The sequence below is a fragment of the Chrysemys picta genome, chromosome 8, assembly GCF_011386835.1.
Source record: "Chrysemys picta bellii isolate R12L10 chromosome 8, ASM1138683v2, whole genome shotgun sequence".
In the NCBI taxonomy this organism is placed as follows: Eukaryota; Metazoa; Chordata; order Testudines; family Emydidae; genus Chrysemys; species Chrysemys picta.
In genome coordinates this window covers 77,775,657-77,803,011 of record NC_088798.1, presented here as the reverse complement: position 1 = coordinate 77,803,011, position 27,355 = coordinate 77,775,657, and positions in this window count along the sequence as shown.

Here is a 27,355-nt window from a genome sequence, read left to right as displayed (position 1 = left end):
CAAGAACTGGCTGCTATGACTCAGCAAGATATGCAAGGGCCTGTGACCAGGCCACATGACTCTGTAGTCCATCTTGGGACGTCAGTGTTTTTGCACAAACTGAGGTTTGGGACAAAGGGTTCCCGCCATATGCTCAAGCTATATAAGGCAGGGAGTGACATCATCTGTTGTTCTTCACTCTCCACACAAGAGAACTGAAAACACCTGAGGAACAAAGGCTGACTTGGGGGAAGTGCTGGACCCAGGCTAAAGGGATTTCTAGCCTGTGTATGAAACACCTGGGGATTCCAATCTGAAAAGCAAGTGTAGCTTGTGCCTTAAGAATCTGCAGCCTGCTTGTATCATCCATCAGGGTGAGAGACTGTTCATTCAAAGCCTATCTTTCTAGTATGTTAAGCTTAGTTTGCGTTTTTGTTTATTTACTAGGTAATCTGCTTTGATCCGTTTGCTATCACTTAAAATCTATCTTTTGTAGTTAATACATTTATTTTATGTTTTAATCTAAACCAGTGAGTTTGAGTGAAGTGCTTGGAAATCTTAACTCAAGGGGCAGGGGCTGTTGCATATTCCTCTGCACATTGAGGGAGAGGAGAACTGGATAATAAATTCATACTGGTTGGGGTTCAGACCAGGGCAGGATGGTACAGCTCTGGGGTCCTAGGCTGGGAAGCTGGTGGATATTTTGGCTGTAGCCTCTCTATTGTTGGTTCAGATGCAGTGGCTGGTCAGAGAGACAGCATGTAACTGCAGCTGGGTGTGTCCCTACCTGTGTGTATGCTGGTGGAAGTGTGAGACCAGCACAGCAGCACAGTGTGAGAGGGAGCCCAGGTTGGTGGGTCAGAGGGCTAAGTGGTACCCCAGTTCCAGATGGCACCCTGAGGAGGAGGGGCATCACAGAGTCAATCGGTGTACGCCTGTGGGTAAGTGCCTGTGACAAGGTGTCAAATTTAAAGACCCTCTGGGGAGGCACAGGGCTGTTTTGCTGATTCACCCTGGCAGCCAGACCAGGTGGGTTTCTTGAGTTCCAACTCAGGGATATAAGAACCTGAGTAGCTGTGAAGAAGGGAATGCTACAGGGAGAGACAGGAAGTTCCCTCTGATGTTTGTAAGTGCATTGCTACCTTAGGGCTTTGTTAATTTATGTAAAAATAAATGATCAGCACAGGAAGTGGGAGAGGGTTGGGACAGCACACTGATTTGTGTTATGAGTGAAGAGAAGCAGTGTAGTGATTATTCATTGCAGCCCCTTGAGACTACATGTCCCATTGATTGCATCCCCTGTGGGACCAGGCTTTCCATTTGGATTCTGCCACTCCTAATTTTGGTCAAAAATCCTCTTGCATTCCCCACTTTGCCATGTCTGGTCATTGTTTCCTTGACTCTCCCCAGATATCCTGAACCTAAGCAAATAGCACTTAGAGTGTAGCCACAAGGAACAAATATGCATCAAAGCGCAACCTATGGAATGCAAGGCTGAAGTAGAGAAGGAACTCACTTCCAAGAGCTGGAAGAAGGCCTACAGCTTTTGTAAAAGTGTGTGGAAGCGTAGTTAGAATTGAAAAGAAAAGGGGAAAAAAGGTTTTTTTACAAATGTATCTGGAAGTTAAAAAAAATTCGCTATAACCTGTTCGTAGGCACTGCCTAATTTTGCTTTAAATCACATACTCTGCCGGGCACTGGTTTCACGGAGGTATTTCTTGCACAGCTTTTTTCAAGTTTCATTCATTGGTACCATCTAAAATTAGATCCACCACTTTCATTCAGGTCCAACTTGTTTGCCTAGTGTAATATTTTGTAGAAACAGAAATGCAGTTAAATGTGCGCATCATCTGCAGCAGTACCAGGTGTTTGCAGAATGCTATAAGTAACAGCAGGCCAAGCATGAGAGCTTGGTTGGCAGCAGAGAGCTCGTAAACCTGTGGCTAAATGCAGAGTATCCATTTTTCATGGCTGATCACAAACTCAAAAAAGAAACAAGCACTCCCTTTGAATCTGGACAAAGCACATCCTGTGCCACAAATATATATAAACTGGCAGTAGCCAAAGTCTGGTCCCTGAGCCAAACTGACTGTGAAGTCCTGAAACATGGCCAGCGGATGCTCTCACCTTGTCAACATGGAGGTGTGATTTGCAATAAGTGTTGGACTACATGTCCCATAATGCTTTGCTGTACACAAGCCTGGTTGAAGTGGAAACAGCAGGTTTTTTTAGAAGAGCACAATTCAAGCAAAATGTTGGGTGGCTTGGACTTACTTTTAACACAAAATTCATACAAGTTAATTATGGCCCTCAGGCTTCCCCAGCTTATTGCTAATTTGGGCATCTGTGACCTTGTTTGAGAAGGACTAGATGGCTCAAATTGTCGGTAATGGGTCATAGAGCCTTTCCTCCCTCTAAAATGCTGACTCAAATCTAGCACATGCTGATAGCTATCACTCATGTGATTGCTGTCCTATGTGAAATGAGTTGACAATCTCAATCTAGATCCTAATGGACAGGTAAACACATCACAGCTGGTACCTTTGGGACAGTCTCAGCCGAGAAACTAAAGACCAAGGCTCAGATCCTCAAATGTCTTGAGGCACCTAAATCCCATTGATTTCAATAGTAGCTGGGTACCTAAATACCTTTGAAGATCTGAGTCCAAATGTCTTAATTTCAGTGAGCCAGTTTTCATTGTCTCAGCATAAGACTGGAGAAATGAAATCCAAAAGGTCTAAGAGGGGGCAATAAGAAGGTGAGAAGTACAGATGACCTTGTATACCATGCACAAATTCAAGAAATACAATACCTGACAACACCAACAGCTTTCTAAGCTCGCTTTTCTTATGCATGAACAATCTACAGCATCAGACGCTTTCACCTTGGTGCACTGCAAAATATGTGCATTCAGAAATCAACATAGCCTCAGAAACCACTGGTGACTGAAGCAAATGTGAGGTCTCTGCTGCACCCTCAGCATAAACATTTGGAACAGCAAACTGACTTTTTGGCCAAACTCCATCAGAAAGAGATGCATATTTTTAGCACTTTTTAATTGCTGCAAGGGCCATCTGGCTAGAGCTGCCAAATCATTTAGCATATTGACCCATATGACTGAAGCAATAAGTAATACAATCCATTGCAACAACCCCTTTTTGAGGCTTATGTAGGTGTTGCAACCAGAGAAGTTCTAGAGAAGTTCTGGTATAGGCCCAGTGCTCCACATGGGGGAGGCCATGATTGGGCCACGAGGGAGGTGGTTACTACATTTAAGATTAGGTCCAGGGTGCATCTGGCTAGAGTCCCATGGCCATAGCCTGTAGGCAATACTAATCCAGAGCTGGGGGGAAAAATTCTATCAAACCTCTTTTTCGGTGACATGCAGCTTTGGCAACACCAAAATATTTTGCATGTGTGTGTTGCTTTTACCTAATTGTTTTGGATAAAAAGAAAAACAACTTTAAAAAAAAAATTTAAACAAAAACATTTATTTTCAATATTTCCAAGGGACCTAGTAACACACAGCCCCAGGATTCCTGCTCTTGAGATACTCCAATGTTTGCTTTTGGGGATGTGTCTCTCTCACATTTAAGGTCAGATTTGAAAGGAATCCTCTGCTCCCCTCCCTTCCTCCTGTAGGCTCATGAATCACTGAGCCGCCAGACAGATGAGTCATTCAGCCAGGTTTTGGTGAGACATGCCAGTCTGGGAGTTTCCTCTGTAATCGGGTTGTAAATGATGCTGGCTTTGTTGATGACTGCCCATGTGTTGAGTAGCATAAATCTCATCTTGGTGTCACCTTGGTCTCTCTGCTGTTATTTCACTTTCTTTGTATGTTGTCTGTGATGTCAATTGCTTTTTCTCATTACAATTTGTGAACATGCTAAAAAAGGAGAGGGGAGCCTGAGGGCTTCTTAGGGAGGAGGCAGTAGCTTTAGGGAGTTGTCCTTGAAAGTTTCAGTTCATTGAGCTTGAACTTCCAAGAAAACCTGGTTCATTTCCAGCCCCTGTGAACCAAAGGGCAAGGTTCAGCTGATGATTCCACACAGCCCTTATCAAAGACCCCCCTGGCAAAAACACTCATTACAGATTCTCCAAGCCAACACGCTCCATTCCACTCCCTATTGAAATTATCAATTCTCTGTGGGTGACAAGACCACAGGACTTTTGTGAATCATTCATGCTTTGTTATTAATGAATATGGCACACTAAAAGCCAAGTCCCTATTTTGTTCCTCTGTGAGTAGGAAACTTGCTATCTGCCACTGATATTCCACCACCTTTGTTTTAAGAAAGACACAGATGACAGCTGGGGTTTCCCTCCTCCAACTCTTAAAAGGCATACAGGAGTACTTTGCTGACATACAAAGTAAGTTTGATCTCCCCAGGAACCAGATCTTTCATTATTTCTAAAATTAGCCATGGACTTTGTGCCACACTGGGAAGGACTTTCCCCTGTATCACACCTCTGGAATATTTCTCTGCTCCAGTGCAACATTTCCAAACTGAATGGCTGAACTTTTCTTTTTATTGGGTCATATGCCTCCGGCTAGTGGTTGCAGGAAAGGAAACTGGGAACCAGTTAAACTGATGAAGACTGGCACCACTTTGTTTCCTCTTGACTGGAAAAAGGATGCATATTTATTGCTATAAGATTGCCTGGGGTGTTCCCTGGATAAAGTGAATGTGGGTAGAGTAGCAGCATGCTTTCTGCAGAGGGTGAGTAATACAAGTGTGGATTTGTGAGGAAGTAAGGACAGGTGAAAGATACAGCTCCCCAGCGGTTTCTGTCAAGCTTAATGAATAAAGATAAGAAATTGTAATTGCTTTCCTAGCTTTAACAACTAGGAGTCCTTGTGGCACCTTAGAGACTAACACATTTATTTGGGCATAAGCTTTTGTGAGCTAAAACCCACTACATCAGATGCATGGAGTGAAAAATAAAGTAAGCAGTATATATTTTACAGCACATGAAAAGATGGGAGTTGCCTTACCAAGTGGGGGGAGGGGGAGTCAGTGCTAATGAAGCCAATTCAATTAAGGTGGAAGTGGCCTATTCTCAACAGTTGACAAGAAGGTGTGAGTATCAACAGAGGGAAAATTACTTTTTGTAGTGATCCATTCACTCCCAGTCTTTATTCAGACCTAATTTGATGGTGTCCAGTTTGCAAATTAATTCCAGTTCTGCAGTTTCTCATTGAAGTCTGTTTTTGAAGTTTTTTTATTGAAGAATTACCACTTTTAAGTCTGTTATTGAGTGTCCAGGGAGATGGAAGTGCTCTTCTACTGTTTTTTGAATGTTACAATTCTTGATGTCTGATTTGTGTCCATTTATTCTTTTGCATAGAGACCGTCTGGTTTGGCCACTGTACATGGCAGACAGGCATTGCTGGCACATGATGGCATATATCACATTGGTAGATGTGCTGGTGAACAAGCCCTTGATGGTGTGGCTGATGTGGTTAGGTCCTGTGATGGTGTCCCTTGAATAGATCTGCGGACAGAGTTGGCAATGGGTTTTTTTACAGGATTGGTTTCTGGGTTAGTGGTTTTTTTGTGTGGTGTATAGTTTCTGGTGAGTATTTGCTTCAGGTTGTGGGGCTATCTGTAAGAGAGGACTGGCCTGTCTCCCAAGGTCTGTGAGAGTGAGGGATCGTCCTTCAGGATAGGTTGTAGGAAACCTGTTTCCTAGCTTTGTGATTCTTTGAAGCTTAAGGATAGCATAATGTGTTTGTGAAGGGAATATACCAATGTTTCAGGTATAGTAGTTCTTTCCCCTTTCTGTACTTCAGCTTACCTTTCTGCTGTGATACAGACTAGATCTTATATTTATGTCCTGAAAAAACTATTTATTACACACAGATGTTAGCATATGTAATATGTATATTATACAGAGTTAAATCTCTGATACAAGATCTATAAAGGAAAACATTTGCTAAATCTCTTGCTCAATACATACAAAAGCATAACAGTTTACATATAACCCTTGAAACAATTGTGAATATTGTCAACAAGTCTTTGAAAGACAACAGTTTTAGGGGATTTTTCCCTAAATTCTAGTATTTGCTACTATTACAAGTTCAAGTGCAAAATATAATTATGCTCGCACATGCATACCCTCCCCTAAGGCTCTTCTTTGGGATGATCCACCCTTCTCAGTCTCAGTGGAATGGTGTCCAAACCCTCTGGAGGGTCACCAGCTCCTTAAAGTCTGGGGTACAATTGATGGTCCGATAGTCTCCTTCAAACTCACTTTGAGTCTCTGCAATTGACCAGCCTGCAGCAATCCTAGTCCGCTTCTCCAGCAGGGTGAGCAAGCCTACAGTCTAATCCAACAAACTGGCAAAATCCCTGGGAATACAATCCCCACAGCAGGTCCTTCTGGTCCTCATGCTGCTCCACCACTGAGTTCTCCAGGCTGGCTCCCACTCCTGCTATTTATAAGCTCCTCCCCCTCCCCTGGAGTTCCCACTGGTTCCACTCTCAAACAGTGGCTCTGGGGGTGTCCAGTCTTGGGACTGATGCACAGGATGGAGGGTCAGGAGTTATGGGCATAGCAGGCCAGAAAATGGAAATTCTTTCCCATGAAAAATTTCAATGTTTTGAAAACAAATACTCCTCCCCCCCCCTCAAATTTTTTTTTTTTTTTTTACAGAAAGGGGTTTCAAGAAAAAATTCCTTTTAGGGCATGTGACAGTCCACACCCCTAGGGTCAGGGCAGCATGGCCTATTGGTCACAGTCTATAAAGCAGCCCTTCAGTGCAAGGCAGTGTGGCCTAGCGGCCAGAGTCTGTAGCGTTGGGGCACCCCTTATGGGGTGTGGCAGCCCCAGTAGGGGGGTCCAGGCCCACCCGACTCCACCAGCCCCCGACCCAGGGCCCTAACAGTGGCGTAGCGGCTTGCCACTGACTCAGCATGGGGGGTCCTACCGAAACACGCTGAGTTTCCACGGGTGGGAGGTACTACTCCATTACCCTCCCCGGGTCACTTCCTACCAGAGTCTGTGTTGGGGTTTCCCATGAGATGTCGGGTCCTTTGTGCTCGGCAGGGCCAGTCGTCTCCAGGGTTTCCTCCAGTCGCCGGGGTGCAGGCGGGCCGTGGACGGCTTCGATTCCCGGTGCAGTCAGAGGCTGTAGCTGGCCCTCCACAGGAGCTTCCCAGGCAGGTCCTTCTCCTGCAGCCTCCAGGCCAGAATGAGCTGGTCTCCCTCCCTTTATACTACTAGAGCACTTGGAGCATGCCCAGTCTTGTCAGGGAGGCGGGACTTCTGCTGGCAATACCATGGGCTTAACCCTGTCTGGGCTAGTGCGGGGTAAGCATACCCCATCACAGGGCACAAGAGAAACAAAATGTTTTGGCTTCCCAGCTGCAGAAGATGAAATTGACAATAGCCTTTGGCCCAGCTGTCAGAGAGGCAGAGACCCCAGGACCTCAGCCTCTCTCCCCAGCTCTGGGGCTGGAGAGGCAGCATGTGGGGCAGAGCTGTAGGGAAGCAGGGAAGCTGGACGTCCTGGATCTGTGCCTCTCTGGCCCCAGAGATGGTGGGGAGGCCAAGCACCAATGAGGCATGGGATTAGGGCGCTCAGTCTTGGAAGCCCTTCTGGAAAGCTTTTGCCAGTTTTAGTCTCTGCCTGCCTTACATTCTGTTCCTGGGCAGCTGTCATTGATTTTCCCAACAGAAAAATCAACATTTTTCAGCAAAACTGAAAATTTCCCTTGGAATATTTCCACTTTGCCAGCATGGCATTTTTTGCCAGAAAATCATTCTGATGAAAAATTTCTGACCATCTCTAGTGGGGTCTATCCCTGGATACACCACAGACTTCCTTTGTGATTGTGAACATGTCATCTTGCAGCCAAATTTCCCAAACTGGCCACTAATTCTGGGTATCTCCATTTTTGGGTGCCCAACCTGAGATGACTTGTGGCTGATCTTCAAAGGTGTGTGGCCCGTGGAGCTCCCACTGACTGTAACTGGAACTGCATATGCTCATCACTGCTGCAAGTCACGTCCAGGAAGTGTCAAAACAGGCACCCCAAACCAGTGGCCACTTCTGAAAATGTTTCGCCTAATTCCTTTGTGCCTCCTTATTTCTCCATTCATAAAAAGTGCTTGTTTTAGTTACTTATATTTTATACCCCATTGTAACATCTGGTTGCATTAATGGAGATCAAATTAAAGAGTTGCCACTGACAGTTAGTAAGTCGGTACCCCATCTTCTGAAAGGCATACGAGCTATTGGCCCAAATTAAGAAAAAATCCAGAGTGAACAAATGCATCTTGGGTGAAATACTATAAACTGGCAAGCTTGGGCCCTGACAGATTGGGTGTGGGAGTAAATTTCACAGCTACCTACAGAGCAGCCCTGAAGACAGTCAAAGCTTTACAACAAAATGTGATTGCCATGCTAGGACATATGGGTAGCGGCAGTCTGTATCAGGCCATTCAGAACTTCCTGGTGATAATCAATACTTTTTGCACTGCAGCCAGGGGTGGATGGGTGCCAGCGTGGAATTTGGCAGTTGTGTGTTCACCTCAGCTCACCCCAATTTCTGCCCTTACTGACACTTCCAAGTGGCATTCAGCGGCAGGGCTTAAGGAAACACATTACAGGCCTACTAGCCTGGAGGCGACAGAGGCATTGATAACTGTACAGAGATCTACACCAAAGCGTTAATAGGTCAAAGATGGTAAAAGGCATTTTGGCTCCCTACTACCGGAATCCAGAAGTGGTGATGGAGCAAATGAAACCCTGAGAGTATAAGCCCCGAGGCCAAGGATGGGCACATGGCCCCTACAGATAGAGAAGTCAGAGTCCCATCAATTCCTTAATGTGCTTTTTGTTGCACAGCTCTGTTCCTGCACTGTAATCTTGTGATCTAGACTGAGCTTACTTTATCTAGACCATGACTCAGTCAGGTGCTGGGGAAGCAATGAGGCCACAGAATCCAAGTCCCAAGAGAATAAGATATAGAGTTGCTTTTCAGCATCATATGGGTGGTACTGCAGCCACAAAATGAAGATTTCTGTCTGCCCTGATGGCCTCATATATATGTTGCTCCAGAGGAGCCTTTAAAGTGATCACTTTCCACCCCACTGTGTCCTCAAGAGAAGTCAACAGCAGCACATATCTATCTGTTTGATAGTGCCACCCACCATTGTGGTATCTGAGCACCTTAAATCAATAGGAGCAGAGAAGTCCCTAGCAGACTTTGTGGAGTCTCTAGCTCTCCTCCCTCCTCCATCTGTGTCAGAAGATGTTGGAAGGTCAGCATGCACACCTGAATTTTGTCCATTGCTGAAAAGAGATTTTCAATCCAATAATACAAAGTAGAATTGGTCTAACAATGCATAAAGCCATGTCCATGAATAATTATTTTAAATTTCAAATTCACTCACATCTGCCATCGCCACACTCCTTTTGTGTTTGTTTTGTAAATGCACATTTTTGATTGAGATTTTCTGGCCAAAAATGTAAGTAAAAGCTAATTACAAAGTCATATGCATGGTATTCATGTAAAATGTGCATACACAAGAATCCACTCTAGCAGTACTAGTACACTTATCTACTCATGCAAGAGAAATAATATCACATCACTTGTTTGGTAGTGAGTTGCCAAAAAACATAGCAAAGATTCTGAGTATTCATCATAAATTAATATACAAAGTAAAGAGTTCAAGAAGCCATTTGTGGAATAATGAATACATTCCAGGAGATAATCTATTTACAGACATTCCATGAGCAGAAAAAATAAGTCAGAATCACCGAATAAACTACTCATTGCAAATTATTCACTCAATTCTAGAAATAGGTACCTTCTCCATGCATTATCCAGGTCAAAAGCCAGACTAATTAGGATTCCGGGAAGATAAAAGATTTGCTGCATATCTCAGTAACCTTCTCAACACTATTCTTAATGCACATCCGCAGTATGCGTCCCCAAAAAGTGAAGGCCTGACACAAGAGGAAATTGGTCAGATTATTAATATCAAGAGGAGGATTCCTGAACAAAGGCTTAATTGCAAATTTTTATAGGGTACTGAAAATTCACCTACCACAGTGGGAGATACGGTCTGTCAATGGTCTCTCTCACCAACAGAAGTTGGTCCAATAAAAGATATTACCTCACCCACCTTGTCTCTATATTATACTGGAACTGACATGGCTACAACAGTGGGAGATATTATCAGTTTCCACCAATGATGGACCTAGAGTCTCTACAAAGAGTTTAGCTATCCTTGTGTGACAAGAGTCCATGTTACAGACAGTCAAGTGAGGTTTACTCAACCCATCCAGGTCATCTGCTTGAGAGACTGGGTGAAGCTCAACCAGTGAGGCTGGCGCCTTTTCCCCTTCCCCTTCTCAGATACTGGGTGATAGATGTTAACAAGCCAAGAATTTTGCCAAGGATACATTTTCCAAATTAACCAGGTATAGGGGCTGCCAGTTCCTCAGCTGCTGTAAAGTCATGCATACATCCTGGGGAAGTTTGGAGAGAGGCTCCCCAAAGACAGCAAGAATAGGGGCCACCACTAGCTACATAGCCCTGGGAAACCAGGGTTTGAAGACAAGGAACCAGGACTCTTTAGTTGCCTCCTACCCAAAGTATAAGAAGAGGTAGGAAATATTGGAATGAATTAGCTGGCATATAGAACTGCTCTCTTCTGAGTGGAATTATAGGCACTGATTTTTGGTTTTGCTAGTGAGTGCCTCACACCTGCTCCGCCCCCTCCCCTGAGGCCTCTCCGCCACTCTGTGCCGGGGGCCCCTCCCACACTGAACCTCTTCCCGCCTCAGCTCTGCCCCCTCCCCCGACACCCCCTCTCCTGAGAGCTTCCCACCCACTGCTGCTCGCTCCTTTCTGCCCCTTCCTGCCTTAAGGGCAGTGAGGGGGGGAAGGGGCAGAGAGGAGCAAGTGGCAGGGCAGCCCTGTTCAACAGCTGAGAAGCGGCCAGCCCCAGAGCTGCCAGAGCAGCAGCCCTGGCCAGTCTCATGGGCGCTGAGCACCCCTTATTTTTTCTTCATGGGTGCTTTAGCCCCTGAGCACCCATGGAGTCAGCCCCAAATTGTTCAATAATGTGTCATAGGCTTTAGACTGCTAACAGGTACAGGAGAGTCTTCTTTAGCTCAGGTACTTGGGAGGCCTGTGCTTTTGGAGAAGGAAGATCTGAGTTCCGTCCCTGCTGCTGTCATGAGGTTCTGAACAGCCCTTAGCCACAAATGTGAAGTTCCTAGAAGGCCATGGATTCATGACAATATATTATTTCCCAAGTTTCTAAACTCAGGAATGTTCCAGGAAAATCTAAAATGAATCAGTTAGTAGTAGTGTTACCAAAATTACACCATCTATTTTTCATCCTAAACAAGACTCACTGAGTCTGTTTTCCTATGGAAGAAGAGCATCTTTCTTTCATTTTTCCTCACTCATTTTATTCTAAAAATCTGGCTCTAAGGAGGTTTGACAGCTTTGAGATTAAAATATTACAATGACAGAGCTTTGCACACAAGCCAAATTCAGCTTGCTTGAAAGAAATAGTACCTGCACCAGGGAAATTTTTTGTAAATGGTTTCTGTCTCCCATCTAGTGACTGATTGCTTTTTTGAGTTCTCTGTGGTTGTTTTATTATCATTTGTATGCACAAAACCATGGCAACAATGAAATATTGTTGTTGCATTATAAAGTATTATGAATTTTTGGCTTCTTGAAGTTTACCCGTTGCCGGGAAAAAAGAAATATTCATAACAGTATTTCAAAATGAAGAGAGGTATATTTAACAGCACCTCTGTCATGAAGGATCGTCCAACATTTATTCAAAATGTGTATCAGCAACCATTGCTGAGTCACCTAGATGACCCAAAACAATCATTTACGGCTTCATTCTGCCACACTTGCTCATACTTTACTCCAAAAATAGGTCTATTGGACTCGATTCTCCACTGTGAGGCCCTTGGTCCAGATCAGAATGGGAACATTTCACAAACACTTTGCACCAGGGTAAATGACTGCACAAGGTGCTGGGGAATGGAGGAACAGGGAGGTAGAATCAGCCCCGGAGAGGATCAAGTGGATGGTGACGCAACTATCCACATTCCCTGCTTTTATGTTAATTTTTTGGTCAACCAAAAGGTTGACAAAGCAAATCGTTCTTCCATTTTGGCCAGTAACTGGCCAGCTTTGTGGTTTGATTGACCAATGGAGGGGGCAGGTTCCTGGGCTGAGGCCCCTCGACAGAGAGTACCCTGGAAATTTTAAACAAAAGATTTTACAGAATTTGTTTTCTGAGGCTTACAGTGCAAACCAGCCTTAATTTTTTTTTCTCTGGGCTGATATTTGACCAACAAGATCTCAGCATGGGATTAAAGATGTCCTTCCCAATTACCCCTATAAGGACATCATCAAGATACAAATCCTATAGTTCATTTAGTGCTCTGACCCTTACTTCTAATAGCAGGAAACATTTTCCAAAGTGCCAAATGGAAAGTCAATGGCACTAGGGATCCTAAACTGATCGCCTCTGATGATAGGGGCCTTTGTTTTAATCCAATTCAGCATTGGGAGTGGAACAGAAAGATCGGCTTCACTTCCTCTTTGTAGACAGCTTCACTATCTAATTCACATGCACTACAGCACACTGCTGTTGTGTCCAGGACTTCCATGGAAATATCTAAATAAACAAAAAACAAAAAAACCCACCACCACTGAACTTTTAAGAAGTTATTTCATGCAATCATTTCTTCTATTTCTAATGGGAAAATAATGAAGGTGAAAGGTGCAGTATCCGCGAATGTTGAGGGGATCAAATATTCTTTATTACGTTATTGTATAGTTCAAGCTGGCAAAGCATCCTAATAGCTTGTGGCATCCAAGAGTGGAAATGGAGCAGAAAGTTTGGGGGAATGGAAGGCTGGAAATGGTTTAGCGATTGTTAGCTGATCTTTGAGAGTCATGGGAACACTGCTCGGCATAAACTGAGTCACCTTGAGCAGTTACTTAAGCACTTCTGGGAACCTGTTCATAATTATTGATATGAAGTATGAACTCTCATCCCCCCGCCAAAGGAGACTCAGAATAACTCCTGTAATGTGAGAATGAGTCAAGTCCTCTAGGTATTATTCTGTTTGCCTATATGGCATTAGATTCACCTTCTCCATTGCGCATTACTGTGTCAGTTGTTGGATGAATGCAAAGAACCTCCTGGCTGATTTAAATTGCTTTCTCCTTTCTGTCCCCAGAACAGAGTTGAAAGCTCAACTGTATCCACTTTTTGTTCCATATTAATTCACTTGGCATAGACCTCCTTATACTCTAAATGGCTATGAGTGGAATCTCTGGTGAATTTCTTGAAGGCCATGCCTGCTCATTTGTTTCATCCTGGTTTGAAATGTAGCTTTCTTGGAGGTCTTCGTGTGACCCTTGGGCATCAGTACAACTTCGGAGCTAACAGCAAGATAAGTCCTCGAGCTCCTCAAATGATTTATGCAGTAAACGCTTCAATAAAGATAAAAGTAGCAGAGGAGCTCTGCAGCTAGAAGGCTGCTTAGCACAGCTGCAGCAGCTCAGCTGTTTTTCCTTCCTCCCCTTCATCTCAGCTCTGTGTTAGGCAGGCGTTTTATAACTGAGATAATTCCCTACCAGGAATTCATAGAATGAAAGCGGTATAGTACCAAGGCATAGTGAGAAGATTTTACCATAACTAATTTTTGTCTCTTTCATGGACTTAAAGCTTAAGCCAGACCCTTATAAAGCTATCTGGCCAAAATTTTGAAACGAATGTGTGCCTCTATGTACCTAAATATTTCAGTGATCTGATTTTCATTGAGAGCTACTTTAGGTACCCAAGTTTGAAAAATATTTGACCGTAATGTATTATATTTGTGTGTGTGTGTGTGTGTGTGTATGGATATATAACACTTTTAACAACAGCCCATCAAATGTGGTAACCTGGCTCTATTAGTGGCCTATGCTGGCAGTGGCAACAGCAAAAACTAATGGACTCGCTCCATTTTGTTGCTATTATTTCTTTTTACTGCAGTAGTACTTAGAGGCCCCAGCTGAGCTCATGCCCTTGTTGTGGTGGGCACCGTACACAGACCTAGCACAAGCCAGTGCAGGCAAAGAAATGTTTTTATCACCCCCTTTAAAGATGGAGAAAATGAGACACAGAGATTAAGTGAATTGCCCAAGGGCATGCAGCAAGTTGGTGGCAGAGCCAGGAACTGAAAACAGATTCTCATTGAACCTTAACTACAAGACCTGTTCTTCCTGCCATTTTAATGTGTATGCAGTAATTACGAGAGTTGTTGCCAAGAAAAAAATTCTGCAGTTCCTTTTGAAATCCTATTAACTCTATGCCCTTCAGCAGCAGTCGTTTCCACAGGCTGTACATACCTTGTGTCAACAAATGTTCTGTTAATTAAATGTACGTGCCCTCAGTTTCATTGAGTGCCCCTTTGCTGTCCTATTTTGACAGTGTACAAAGGAGGAGCAGATCATCTTGATTTTACCCTTTGTAATCTTAAATATCTCAACTAAGTCCCCTCTAACCTTTTTCCACTCCAGCCTCAATAAACAGAGTGTGAAATCTTGGCCCCATTGAAGTCAGCAGGAGTTTTGCCATTGATTTCAGTCAGGCTTGGATTTCAATCCTAGTGTTTGCAATCTCTTCTCACATCCTAGACAGTATGATCATGAGGTCAGGGAATGGCTCACTATATATTTGTAAAGAGTTGTTCAAATTTACAACACTTGGCAGTGATTTTTACAACTACTGTTACTAACACATAAATATCACTATACATTTCCAAACACTGTTGTTGCTATTCTCTGAACTGGTTTAAGCCCAGCTACATCTCCCAAAAACATGATGCCTCAAGCTGAACACAGCTCTCCAGATGAGTGCCCCATTGTTTGGTATAATACCCTTCTAATATGTTCAGTATGTGTATAAGTAATTGACACTTCAGTTTTCACTGTCTTGATAGTATTTCATTGTTAATTTATCTTTTGATAATGTTGTTATAGAGCCTAGACCATCTTCAAGCGTATCAAGGAAATATATTTTTTCTATGTTCCTCCAGACCATTCCACATCCGAATGATGTGGGATGTGAACAATCAGATTGGGTTAACATGTGCCAACTAGCAGGGAAGAGCCCAGAAAAAATACAATTAACAGAGAATAGCAAATGAATTACTGGGAAATTGGTCAGAGCTGAACTTCAGCTGCAGTTAACTATGGGCAGGTAATTAAACACATGTAGCTTCTAAATCATGTGCTTATCGTAGTTCGGTCCTTTGGGATCACCTATTACCTCTACACTGATGACTTCCAAATCTACCTCTTCACCCTTGAACTTCCTTCATCTGTCCAGTCGCATATCTCCACCTATCTCTCCAGCATTGACTCTTGGATGTTTGCGAACACCTCAAGCTTAATGTGTGTGGAAATGAGCTCCTTGTTTTTCTACCCATTCCCCCTCCTTTCCCGGCATTACTGACCATCCGTTGTCTTCCCTGTAACGCAGACTCACAATCATGGTGTCATCACCAGCTCCTCTCTTTCCTTCACTTCCTGACTTCCCGATACTGTAAAGTCTTGTCATATCTCCTATAGTATATGCAAATGCCACTGTTTCCTCTCTGTCCTCAATGCTAAAACTCTAGCTCTTCATTTGGTCATCTCTTGCCTCTTCTACTGTGTGATGTACCAGGGTACAATCTTAGTGGGGCACTGTGTCACGCCTGCCCTGCAATCTTGGGTGCCTTACAATGCCTTGCTGAAGTAGCTCCCACCTGGGCTGCTCACAAACAGCCTCCCAGCATGCACGCCACACCCTGAGTATCTGTGTGTAACTTCAGTTTGCCAGTTACACCCTGGCTCTCACTAGCCTTGGTTAAGAACATAAGAATGGCCAAACTGGGTCAGACGAAAAGTTCCATCTAGCCCAGTATCCTGTCTTCCGACAGTGGTCAGTGCCAGGTCATTCAGAGGGAATGAACAGAACAGGTAATCATCAAGTGATCCATCCCCTGTCGCTCATTCCTAACGTCTGGCAAACAGTTATACTACAGGGTGACTCCGAAAAATCCAAACATCCCAGTCCTGGATTTTCCCTTAGAAATCTATGTCCTGTACTGCCCAACCCTCTCCTGAACAGTACAAATATTTTAAGTCAGTTATTCCTTTAAGGGAATAAATATACCAGCTTATTATCTTAAATAGAGTTACCCAGATACTTTAACTTAAACACACTGGATTAGATAAAACACTAAAACAAATTTATTAACTACAAATAGATAGATTTTGCGTGAGTACAAACTATGAGGCACAAAAGTCAGAAATGGTTACAAGAAAAACAAAGATAAAACCCTTCCTAGTTCTTAACTTAAACTATATTGATTCAAGCAAAATTTCTCACCATATGCTTTCAGCAAGGTTACTGACCAAATTCTTCAGGTCATGTTTGAACCAATCCCTACTGAAGTGAATGACAAGACTCCCTTTTGCTTCACTAAGAGTTGTATCAGGTCCTAGGATACTGAAGTTATCAGAGCTGATCCTAGTTTCATATACATTAGTGTAAATCAGAAGTTACTCTGTTGATATCAATGAATTTTACTGGTGTTAAACAATGCAAATGAGATCAGAATCAGGCCCAACAGGTACCTGCCTGTAAAAGCAAAGGGAGACATTTTAGATATAATGCATCTCAATAAATAATGGAGGTTATTTGCCTGATTCTCCAATCCCTGACACGGCTACAGCTTCATTGATTTCAGTGGCATTAGTTACTCCTTAGTTCCTTTCCTGTGTTAAATTCTGCTGCTGACTGCATTGGCATGATTAGGTATCAGTTATTAGCATCAGCAGAACAACCTGAATTACCAGTGGTCTGCATCAGAGAACATGTAAAACACAGTCACACTAAAAAAGTAAAAATTCTGCTGCAACAGAGGAAAATTTAAAAATAGAGAGAGAGAATAAACCTTGGAAAGGTGCATCGTTAGGCACTCAGCCACTACTTGATTTTAACAGGGGACAAAGGGCAAGAAAGAGAGAGGAGGCCTGGTACATGAGCCCTAATCTCTCCTCATTGTCTGCAACCTCCACTGCTCTAATCTCCTTGGGTTGTTGGTTCTGACTCATTTTCTCTTCTTGGATATCCCATACCCACCCCCCAGATTGGTTGCCATCTTTGCAGTTTATTTCTGGTTGAATTTAAAGCAAGAAAGCAAACAGAGAGCCTTGTTTACAGACTCCAATACCTGTTCAGAAACTGAAATGGGAATAGATATGCTATGGAGACCTGGCCCGCAAAGCTGGAGATCTGCTGAGATCTGATACATGCTCACTGAAAGATTCTGAGATTGGATAACTGCCACTTTAGTTGCATGTGTTTCATCATTGTGACAGAAGCATGGGCCTGATCCAGAGCCCATTAAAGCAAACAAAAAGACTGCCATTGACTTCACTGAGCACCAGATCTGCCGTTATGCTCTCCAAGCAGATCTTGCTGTTGCAAAGGGGTCCATGGAGCAAAAAGACATTGGAAACCCACCAGCCTAAAGTACTGGTGAAGGCCATCCAAAAATGTGTTCAATCCCTCTGTAGCACTTGTGAAATTGGATTCAAAAGAATTAGGCGTGGATTTTAGAATAAAATACTCCTGCCTTAGATATAAGAGAAATAAACTTGAAATGAGGGGTGGAATAATTCCATGTAGTTTTCTTCAGTTCATGGTTGTCTGAGAAATAAAGAAGACGGAACAAAAAAAACCAAAACAACAACACAGCATGTTTATGGTGCTTGATATATTTGAGAAATTGTTCAACGACAGTTCATCCTTTTGTACGGATTGCTCAATAATGCTTTTAAGGTCAGTGAACCTTGGGTTATTTGCTACTGATGTGCCAGTCGTGCAACTGAAAACTGTCTGAGGGGGCAGCTGAGCTTTTGAAAAATTAGGGTGGAATTTTTTTTTTTTGCTTCTTAAGCTTTTGAGCCAGATCCTTCCCACCTGCATTCTTGGCCCCCATGAAAACTTCCACCCTTCACGCCCTATTGCATACCAGACTTTCCGATTCACTGGAAAAACCCAAGTGACAAATGCTGTCTGATTCTAAATTAATAGTGAAGACAGGCCAAGACCCTTTCACCTAGAGTTTTGCTCTCTTAGTGAAAAATAAAAATACCCCCCTACTTTTTAATAACCATGAAGAGTGCTAGGTGGAGGAGTCTGAAGATCTCCGTGCATGGATTAGGAACAGCACAGACAGTGTGCATGGAAGGGCCCCTGCCTTGGGTGGGGAGGTTACGTCAGGCTCTATGGCCATCCATTGACATCTCTGCTCAGACTGCCAACAAGGTTGCCAATTAATGCACACCGTGACGGGGGACTTTGTAATAATCACTTTGCAGACACTGTTGCCCCCCGATAGGATTTATAGGAGTGACCTACAGATGGAAAGTTCCCAAGACTAGTAATAGGCCTCTGAGTCACCCCATTGTGCTGGGCGAACGTCCAGACTAGAATCCTTACTGCAAACATGGTTGGCTATGTCAATTTCCTTTCAAATGTGGTGGATTTCAAATATCTGCCCATTAGCATCAATCTCTATTGAATCCAGACAAAACCCCAAAACATGATCTAGGAGGAAGGATGACTGTGCAGCAAAAAGCACTGACTTGTACGGTAGGAGGCAGGTTCTAGCTCTGCCAGAGACTCTAACTTTAGGCAAGTCAATCTCTGTGCCTCAACTCCCAGTCCATAACATGAGGAAAATAGTTACTTCTTCTTTTGTCTGCCTGGTCTGTTTAGATTGTAAGGTCTTCAGGGTAAGGACAGCGTTTTACTTTGTGACTGTACAGTGCCTAGCACAATGGAGCCTGATCTCAGCAGGGGCTTCTGGGGGACTATTACAATCCAAACAAGAAGTTGGGAAAAAATATCCTATTTCATTCTATAATTCTATGACTCTCAGAGTTGTGAAACTAGAGACTTGCTCATCAGAATTTAGAACAGACACTGAACAAAACTTCTAACAAAACAAAGTGACAATCAAGGCCTTCTCTTAAACAAGTTCTTAATTTAGCAAGCAGCAGCAGGAAAAGAAATGAAAGCACTGAGTCCACCTACCCCCAACCCAAACCTGGTAAGCAACCTAACATTTGTTAGCTGTATGATAATACACAAGATTAAGACATTCCTTTCTAAAGCCACAACTCTGTCTGTAGTTAATAACTTGTTTTTAAATTAAGACTGTTTTCCCTGACTTTTCTATCCAGTTCCTGAAAGCAACTAAAGAGCAACAAGTGAGCCAGACTGAAGTGTATGAGGACCGGTATAGACACATGCAGCATGCAATCTCTGAGGCACCAATCATTTGCACAATGGTTGCACTATGGCCAATAATTGAGCATGTACTTCTGCTATAGGCCCCAAGTAATTTTTTTACCAAGGCAGCAGAGACTAAAAATGTCTTGTGCAAGCAAGAATCTCAGACTTCACAAATTGTTGCAAAGGATGAATGGTTTAAATTAAAATGGGAGCCAAGCCAAATTTGCTGATCAGAAGAAGGAAAGAACTGAAACCCAACTGTCTGAGAGCCTGGTTTGGGATTACTGGACCAAACCCAAAGCACTTGCAGGTGTCTGAGTGAAGTGATATTATGCACTGTGCTTACCATGCCATATAAATTATAGCAATGTGAGTCAGACACTGCCTGAACCTTCTCAGATTTAACTGAATTGGGCCCATCCCTTTTGTCTACTAAACAAACTCAGGGTTCCATTTCATACCAGTCTTGATGGACACCCTGTGGAAAAAGGAATGGAACTTGCCTGCTCTAATGAAGCTTGTATGCAGTGTTGGTTCCAGGATATGAGAGAGACAAGATGGGTGAGGTAATATCTTTTATTGGACCAACGTCTGTTGGTCAGAGAGAAGCTTTGCGTATTACCTTACCTACCTTGTCTCTCTACTAAAGCTTGTTGATAATCATCATTTCAGCTTTGGACTGGAAGCTGGGATCGATTCTGGTACAGAGAGAAACGTGGGGAAGGCAGCATATAAGTGCAAAAGGGATGGAGGACATGGAAAAAGGAGACGGCTCCAGGACAAGAGAGTAACCTCCACCAACTCAGAAAAGTGAGAAAGTCAGGTGAGGAAGCTATGAAGCTGCCTCATAAAAAGGAGCAGTTGATGTAGTTATAACCCAAGATCTCAGTTACCAAATAATGTGGGGCAATCTTCATAAGCATGAACACATTTTCCAACACACTGAAAGCACATGCTTTTCTACATCAGGCATGTTGTTTTCTTTCCAGTGGAGCTCAACTCAGTGGAGTATCAAAATGGCACCTTGTGTTTCCTTACTTGTTATTGCTTCAGCTGCTGCAGACCAAATGTGTTACAGTTGCCTGTTCCTCCAATACAACCTTATCTGAAGGACTGACTGTTTTTGTGCATTTTCTGACTCGTATAATCAACAAAAAGAGTGTTTATTTTCTATTCTGTTTTTATTTAGTTTAGGTTCTTACACTATGCCCACCGTGGCGATGTCTGAGTGCAATTGGAACTTAGTCTTCTGATGCACAACAGAGAGAACTAGCTTCCAGAGTTTTATTGGCTCTGCTGGGATAAAAGGAGTAAGTGGCAAATGCTTATTTTTAATCAGTAACTAAATAAACAGGCCCCAGATGACAACAAGCTGTAGAATGAGGATCCTCTTTCACATAGTCATTCTGCTGACCATAGCCACAGTTCAAGCTGTTGACATTTCAAGGAGAATTCCACTTCCCATTTATCTCCTATGGAAGTGGTCTAAATCCATGTTCATGAACCAAGTAAACCAAGGCACTTTTTCCATTTTCCCATGGAAATTAACTGGCTTCCATGCTTTAATCCCCAACAATGGAAAGAATATTTTGATCTTCATCCTGTGCTACACAATCAGTACATGATGACCTCTTGTTCCCCTCCACAGTGAGTCATCACCACATTCTCTATGCTGCTTAGAAACTAGGTGGGATAGTGTTTAGGTTGGAACTAAACAGCACAAGTGTTAGACAGATTGGGTTATATCCATCTCTTGTGTATCTCCATTGATTTCATTGCATTTTCACTTGGGGTGAAATTGGTGAATCATGCGTAAGGGCTTGTCTGCATCTGGAATTATTCAGGAATAACTCCCTCTGTAGACAATTCCATAGCTGCTATTCCTGAATAATGCCAAGGGTGGACATTCTTATTCCAGAATAAGAGAGCCTTCTTGTGGTTTAGCTTCATCCACTTCCTTGAGGACCCTGGGGATTAGAGGGATTAGTGAAAACATGTAGAGTGTATTCCTGATTCCACCAAATCAGAAATGAATCTGAGAGGAAGCCTGGACACATTCATCCCTTGGAGCAAAATAGGTGACATTTGCTGTTCAGGCTGGTTGTGAACAAGTATGGGAGGGGAGGATGTCATTTATGACAAAGTTTCTTCAAGAATTGAGGAGCCATTTGTGAAGAGAAGATCGTTTTCTGATGAGATGATCTGCTAAGCTGTTCTGGACCCCCAGGTAGGTGCATAGTTATTAGACTGATGAGATTTTTCCTGACTCAGACCTAGAATTAAAATACAAGCTAAACAAATTAACCTGTATACATGTTTATTCATAGTTGAGATTCTGTTGGAGACCATAGACCTTTAGTTTGCAGATGAGCCAGATGTGCTCCCCAAGCCTGTTTGGAGGCATTGGTCACAAGAGTGTTTGTGGAGTTGGACACACAAATGCCACACCCTGACAGACATTTTGAGGGTCTCTCCACCAAAGTAGTGATGGCAGAAGAGACATTCTTGGGGATGGCCATTGGCAGACTCAGGCTGTGTCCATTAGGGTTGACAGACCAATTTATCCAATCTTTGGCAGGATGAGGATGAAGATTCAACCTGGCAGGTGAGTGTCACATAAGTGCAAGAGGCCATATGACCCAGTAGACTGAGACTGACCTTTACTGATAGCTATGGTTGAGTCTGAAACTCTGATATAAAGAGAACTCATGATGTAAAGTTGAACTTGGGAATAGAGCTGGTTGGAACATTTTCAACCAAATGAAATTGTTGAAGATGAAACATTTTATGTAGACGTGTCAGTTTGGATAAAAGTTGTTGCGGGGGGGCAGGGCAGACAGAGGAGAAAGAGTGTGCACTCATACTGCATAGCCTGCTGGTTGGGCCACTGGGTTGGGAGAAACCAGGGTTCATGTCCCTGCTCTGCCTGATTCACAATGACCTGGGATGAAATACTCCGCTCTGGATCAGGCAGACTGGGAATTTGAACGTGTCTCTCCCAGGCCAGTGTCCTAATCACTAGCTACATCCACATCCCCTCACCCTTCCTGACTCAAAAAGCTCAGGTTCTGACCCCAAAACCTGACATTTCAACACAGTTCTGTTTTCACAAAAGTGTTCAAAAGATTTTGGTTTTGTTCCTATGTGGAATGAAAAGAAATTTTGAAACCTAGAAAGTTTCCCTGAAATGGAATGGACATCCTCCTGTTGGCACTAGTTGGAAGGAAGGTAAGCCCTTGCAGATCTGGAATCAAGAGATGCTCCTTTGAACTCTATTGATTGAGTAGGAGCAAGGGCTGACATGTCTCTCTTTATCTAGAGCAGTGGTTCTTAACCTTTACTGCAGCCTGCACCCCTTTAGTTCTCAAAATATGTTCTTGCACCCCTACAATTAGCTTAAAAATTTGAAAATAAATTTTTGGTTTGTATATTATATTGTTTGTATATTACAGTAATCGTTAAAAAAGTATAATATTAATAAATACATAGGTTTGATGAAACAAAGTAGTTGTACTTATGTGCCTGTGCTTTATTTGTGTTTTCAATGATTTACCGTCTAAAAAAATCTGACATGTCTCACATCCCCAGAAAGGGCATCTTGCACTCCCAGGGGGTGCGTGCACCCCAGGTTAAGAACAACTGATCTAGAGACCCATTGAGGAGAAAAGACGAAGCACCCTCTGAACCACTTTGGTGACTTGCTGTGGTTTCAAGTATTTTTATAATCATCTGGTTCCTGGCAAAGTGATTGTGGATACTACTAATGAAAAAAAAATATAAGTGGCATGGTCAGCCAAAGTCTGCTCTGAGAGACAAGGCTTCCTAGATCCATTCTTGAAGAGCACTCAGTGCAGGCGGTTAAGATGACTGTGTTGGATCCACAGCAGGAAGAGATTTTCCCCTAGGAAGAGGAATTCTAGAAGAATATGGAGTGAACTGAAGCTCTGTGGGTTCCAGGAAGGCCAGGGTTGCATCCCACATGGATATGGCTTATGAGGCAATGTGGATGGAGCCAAGGAGTCAGATCTTCCCAGACTGTGTCAGATGTGAGAGAGGGAACACCTTGATACCCTCTTCTCAGCCTCCCATGCCTGGGCTGACTCAGGGAGAAGAGGCAACGTGGGGAGATGGACTTCAGAAGAATACACCTCTTCCAAAGGAGGTACCGATCCTGTGGAGTTGAGGGAAGCTGCATCAATGCTAATACTATATGCTGCAATACTGAAATAAGAGATGAAGATGTGGGTATAATGAAATTATCATTATCAGTATCCTGGATACCCTGGTACTGAGAGATTTAGAAGTCACTGACGACAGGAGAAACATCAAGAAAAGGAGACTGTGACTTTGGCATCATCATCGGGTCTCCAGACATAGTTAAAGTAGTTGGTGCTGAGGGTAACTGATAATTGGAGTACAGATGATATTGGTAACATAGCAGAAATTGTCACTGGTACAGTATCTTGTCACAGATAACAGAGCAACTCAAGTCGATGGTACTGAGGTAGAAGTAGTGATGGTAGGTGTGGTGGACTAGGGCAGAATCTGTACCAAAGTTGTCGTAGTGAACCAGATGGTTTTAGAAGGCGGAGCTGGTGACAAATCTGATAGGCAGTAAGTCTTCACTCTCTTTGTAACCCAATACCAGGGGTGGTGATCAGTGCCAGGACACAATCTTAGAACAACACTCTTTTTTACCACAGCAGCAAGAGCCACTCACTGACCCAAGGTATCAGCAACCCTTGCCAATGTTCCAGGTCTTTTAGAGCTTGAGGAGACCTGGGATCTAGAAGTTACCTCTCATGTAGATAGGGCACTGGCTGAAGGTAGCTTTGAAGCAGCAGGAGCTTCTTTCCACAATAAAAACAAACACCAACCGTGCTAAGAATAAGAAGCTTTGGAGACGTGATAGTGAAGGACACACTGCCATGGGCAGTGAGAAAGAACTGGATGCCAGTTGGGACCGCTCAACCCTTTATGCCCTCAGGTGAGAATAAGGCCCAAGGACATGCAGAGTGAATACATAATCCCAACAGATGCTGCTGGCAAAAAGAATCCAATCTCATGTGCATGGGATCCGGGTGGACAAATACTTGAAGAACCGCTGCTTAAAGTCCATTTTAGTTTTCCTCTCCTCTTGTTCTAAAGCTGAACATGATAAGTCTCTCTGTTGTCTCCGATACCAGCTGTTATGGGTTTTGTGTAATTTACTAAGGCTAATAGTAAAGGAGAAGGGAGAGTGAAGAGACTTGTCTGTTACTCATCCCAAGAGAAAAAACATTCCAAAATGAGTCCAGCAAGAATTTCCAAAGGTTGGAGAGCAGGAGACCATAAAAACACAGTAGAGAAATCCCAGAGTCAAAAGCTCTGGCTACATAAACTACAGTGCTTTGCTCACCATATCAATGGCCATATTAAGAGAGAACATGGCATGGAGTCTTTTTAAAAAGCAGTTCTTTCAAGACATCATCAGTTGTAAAGACGGCAAAAGGAGTTTCTAAATTTACATAATCATCCTCTTATAAATAGACCATGTGAGTACAAAACAAGAGTTTATCTTTGCAGTCAGAGGAGTTTTCCTCCAGGAACAAGTGCTCCTAATGCAACTGAAAGGCACTATTCATTGGTTTTAATTCTCCTGTGGAGTGCACCTCCCAGAAGCATGCTTTCATACTCTACTGCCAAATTTCTAGATACTTGCAGGCTTAGGGAGCTTAACCGAAAACCTTTCTGGAAAATGGGAATAATCATACTTGATCAGAGCAATGGTCCAGCTAGTCCAGTATTTTGTCTCCAGCTGTGGTCAATACTGAAAAAAAATTAATTCTAATACACCAACTCATAGTGTTGTCCAAATGAAATATGCTCCCCAGCCCCACACTCCTCCAACATTGCTGAGTGAAATTGACATTGCTAATAGCAGCAATAGAACTGACAGTGTGCGGAGCCAGTTGATCTGGAAGTCTAGAAGCCCCAGTGTCCCCAGCCAGAGACAGACCACATGAAGGGGCTGCCCCAGAGCTGAAGACTCTGGGAGCCCATCTCTGGATTTCCAGGTTCCCAGCTTTGTGACAGGGAGCTTGGAAGCCCTGAGAATCCTGGCTTAAGCCAATTTTTTCAAGACTTCTAGACGCCCTTCTGTGGAGTCAGAAGGCAAACCCAGGTTAGAGCTAGTGCTTTCAGGCTCCTGGCTCCATGGCAGGGAACCCGGAAGCCCTTGTATGAGGGGCTACTGGAGCCGCAGGCCCTGGAAGACTGGGTTCCTTGACAGTCCAGTGAACTGATAGGTTTCCCATGCCTAGTTAACAGGGGTCTGGGGGAACCCTGATTTTGTTTCACCTAAAATTTATCAATCCCAGGATGTTTCTGCAAAACATTTTAGGTTCAACAAATTGGCATTTTCCAACAGTTTTGTTGTAAGATTTACGACCAGCTCTACAAGAAACCATGTAGTGGGTACTCATAGAATAATTTGTTCCTATCCCCCAGCTCTTAATGGTTGGCTTAAACCCTGAAGACAGAGGAATTATATCCCTTCCAAAACTCCTGTCTTTTAAACAATCCTTAACTGTGGACATTCATGTTATCCACAGAAATGTCCCGTCCTTTTTGGAATCCTGACAAGCTCATGGCCTTGCAGCAATGAGTTCACAAGTTCAGTGTTATTTGTTTAAATAGTTATTTGTAAAATTAATGATAATTTCTTTGAAGAATTCTTACTAAGCAATTCTAGTAACACAGGCATGAGGGAATTGACCCATTTGGAAACATGGTGGAGGATGGGAATCGAAACAACAGAAATCTGAAATTCCAAAGTGTTGCTATAGCTTCGGTTTTGTCTCCAATCTGGCCCCTCAGCCAAACTCTTTCTGATTTGCTGCATGGGAGATAAGTGCCCTTTTAAGGCTTTGGCCATAATCCAAAGAACAAATGGACCAAAGAATAAGGGGATCGTCAAGTGAATGATTAGTGTAAAATGAATTGGGGAGCATAAAGCATTTTCAAAACCGGAATGAGTCAGTAGAAAAAAATTATTGGGTGAAATCATAATCCCACTGAAGTCAATGGGAGTTTTGCTGTTGACTTCAACGGGGCCAGGATTTCACCCATTAATTCTCCAAGAGTGATTATCTAAACCAGGCAATAATCCCTTTTGTGAATTCAATTTATAAAACATATATCCTTTGTCTTTACAATGCAAAGAAGCCAAACATCAGAAAAGGGAAACAAGTCAATACTTCACCACACTCTTTTGAATGTTGCTGTTCAGAAGGGGAAGGGTCATTACAAATGTTTGGTAATAAGAACGGGAAAAAAACTGACTGATTGTAGAGAGTGTCCTGGTCCAAAACCACAAGCCCCGACCATTGATCTAAATGAAGAGCACTAAATGTTAGCAATAGAAGCCTATAATACACAGCTGAGTAGCTGCAATTCCATCTACTCAATTGTACACCTACAGCACCTGCTAGCCAATTCCTTACAATATTTAGACTGGAGTCCAAAACACAATTTAAATGCCCATCAAATACTGTTACTGTGAATTAAGCTCACTATGACAATATTTTGAAAAATACAGGTTAAAAACCCCACAGAGCTAGAATTATGGTAGAAGCACAAGGCCATGGAAGTTCCAGATACTCCTGAGTTGAGTACAAAATTACTTGTGCTTGAGTATCTGTAATGAGTATCTTTAATGTTTTGTATCAGTGTGGCTATTTCCTTTATTATTCTCTTTGACTAAAACAAATTGACAAATTGGCCTACTCAAAGCCAAACCACATTGTGGTTGACTTCATGGCACTTGTGGTTTTGGGGGATTCATTGCTTGTAATGAGAATATGTCTTGCTGGGAAGATCAGACCTCTGATGAAATCCCATGAAACCCACAAACCAGCTCCCTATTCAAAACATGAGGGTTAGGTTTGTTTCCCACCATCCCCCTTCCTGCTGGGATCCTGTCAAATGTTTAAGATCAGAGGACATGATTAAGATCATGAAGAAAACTGCAGAAATGTTTGGCAAACCCTCTGGA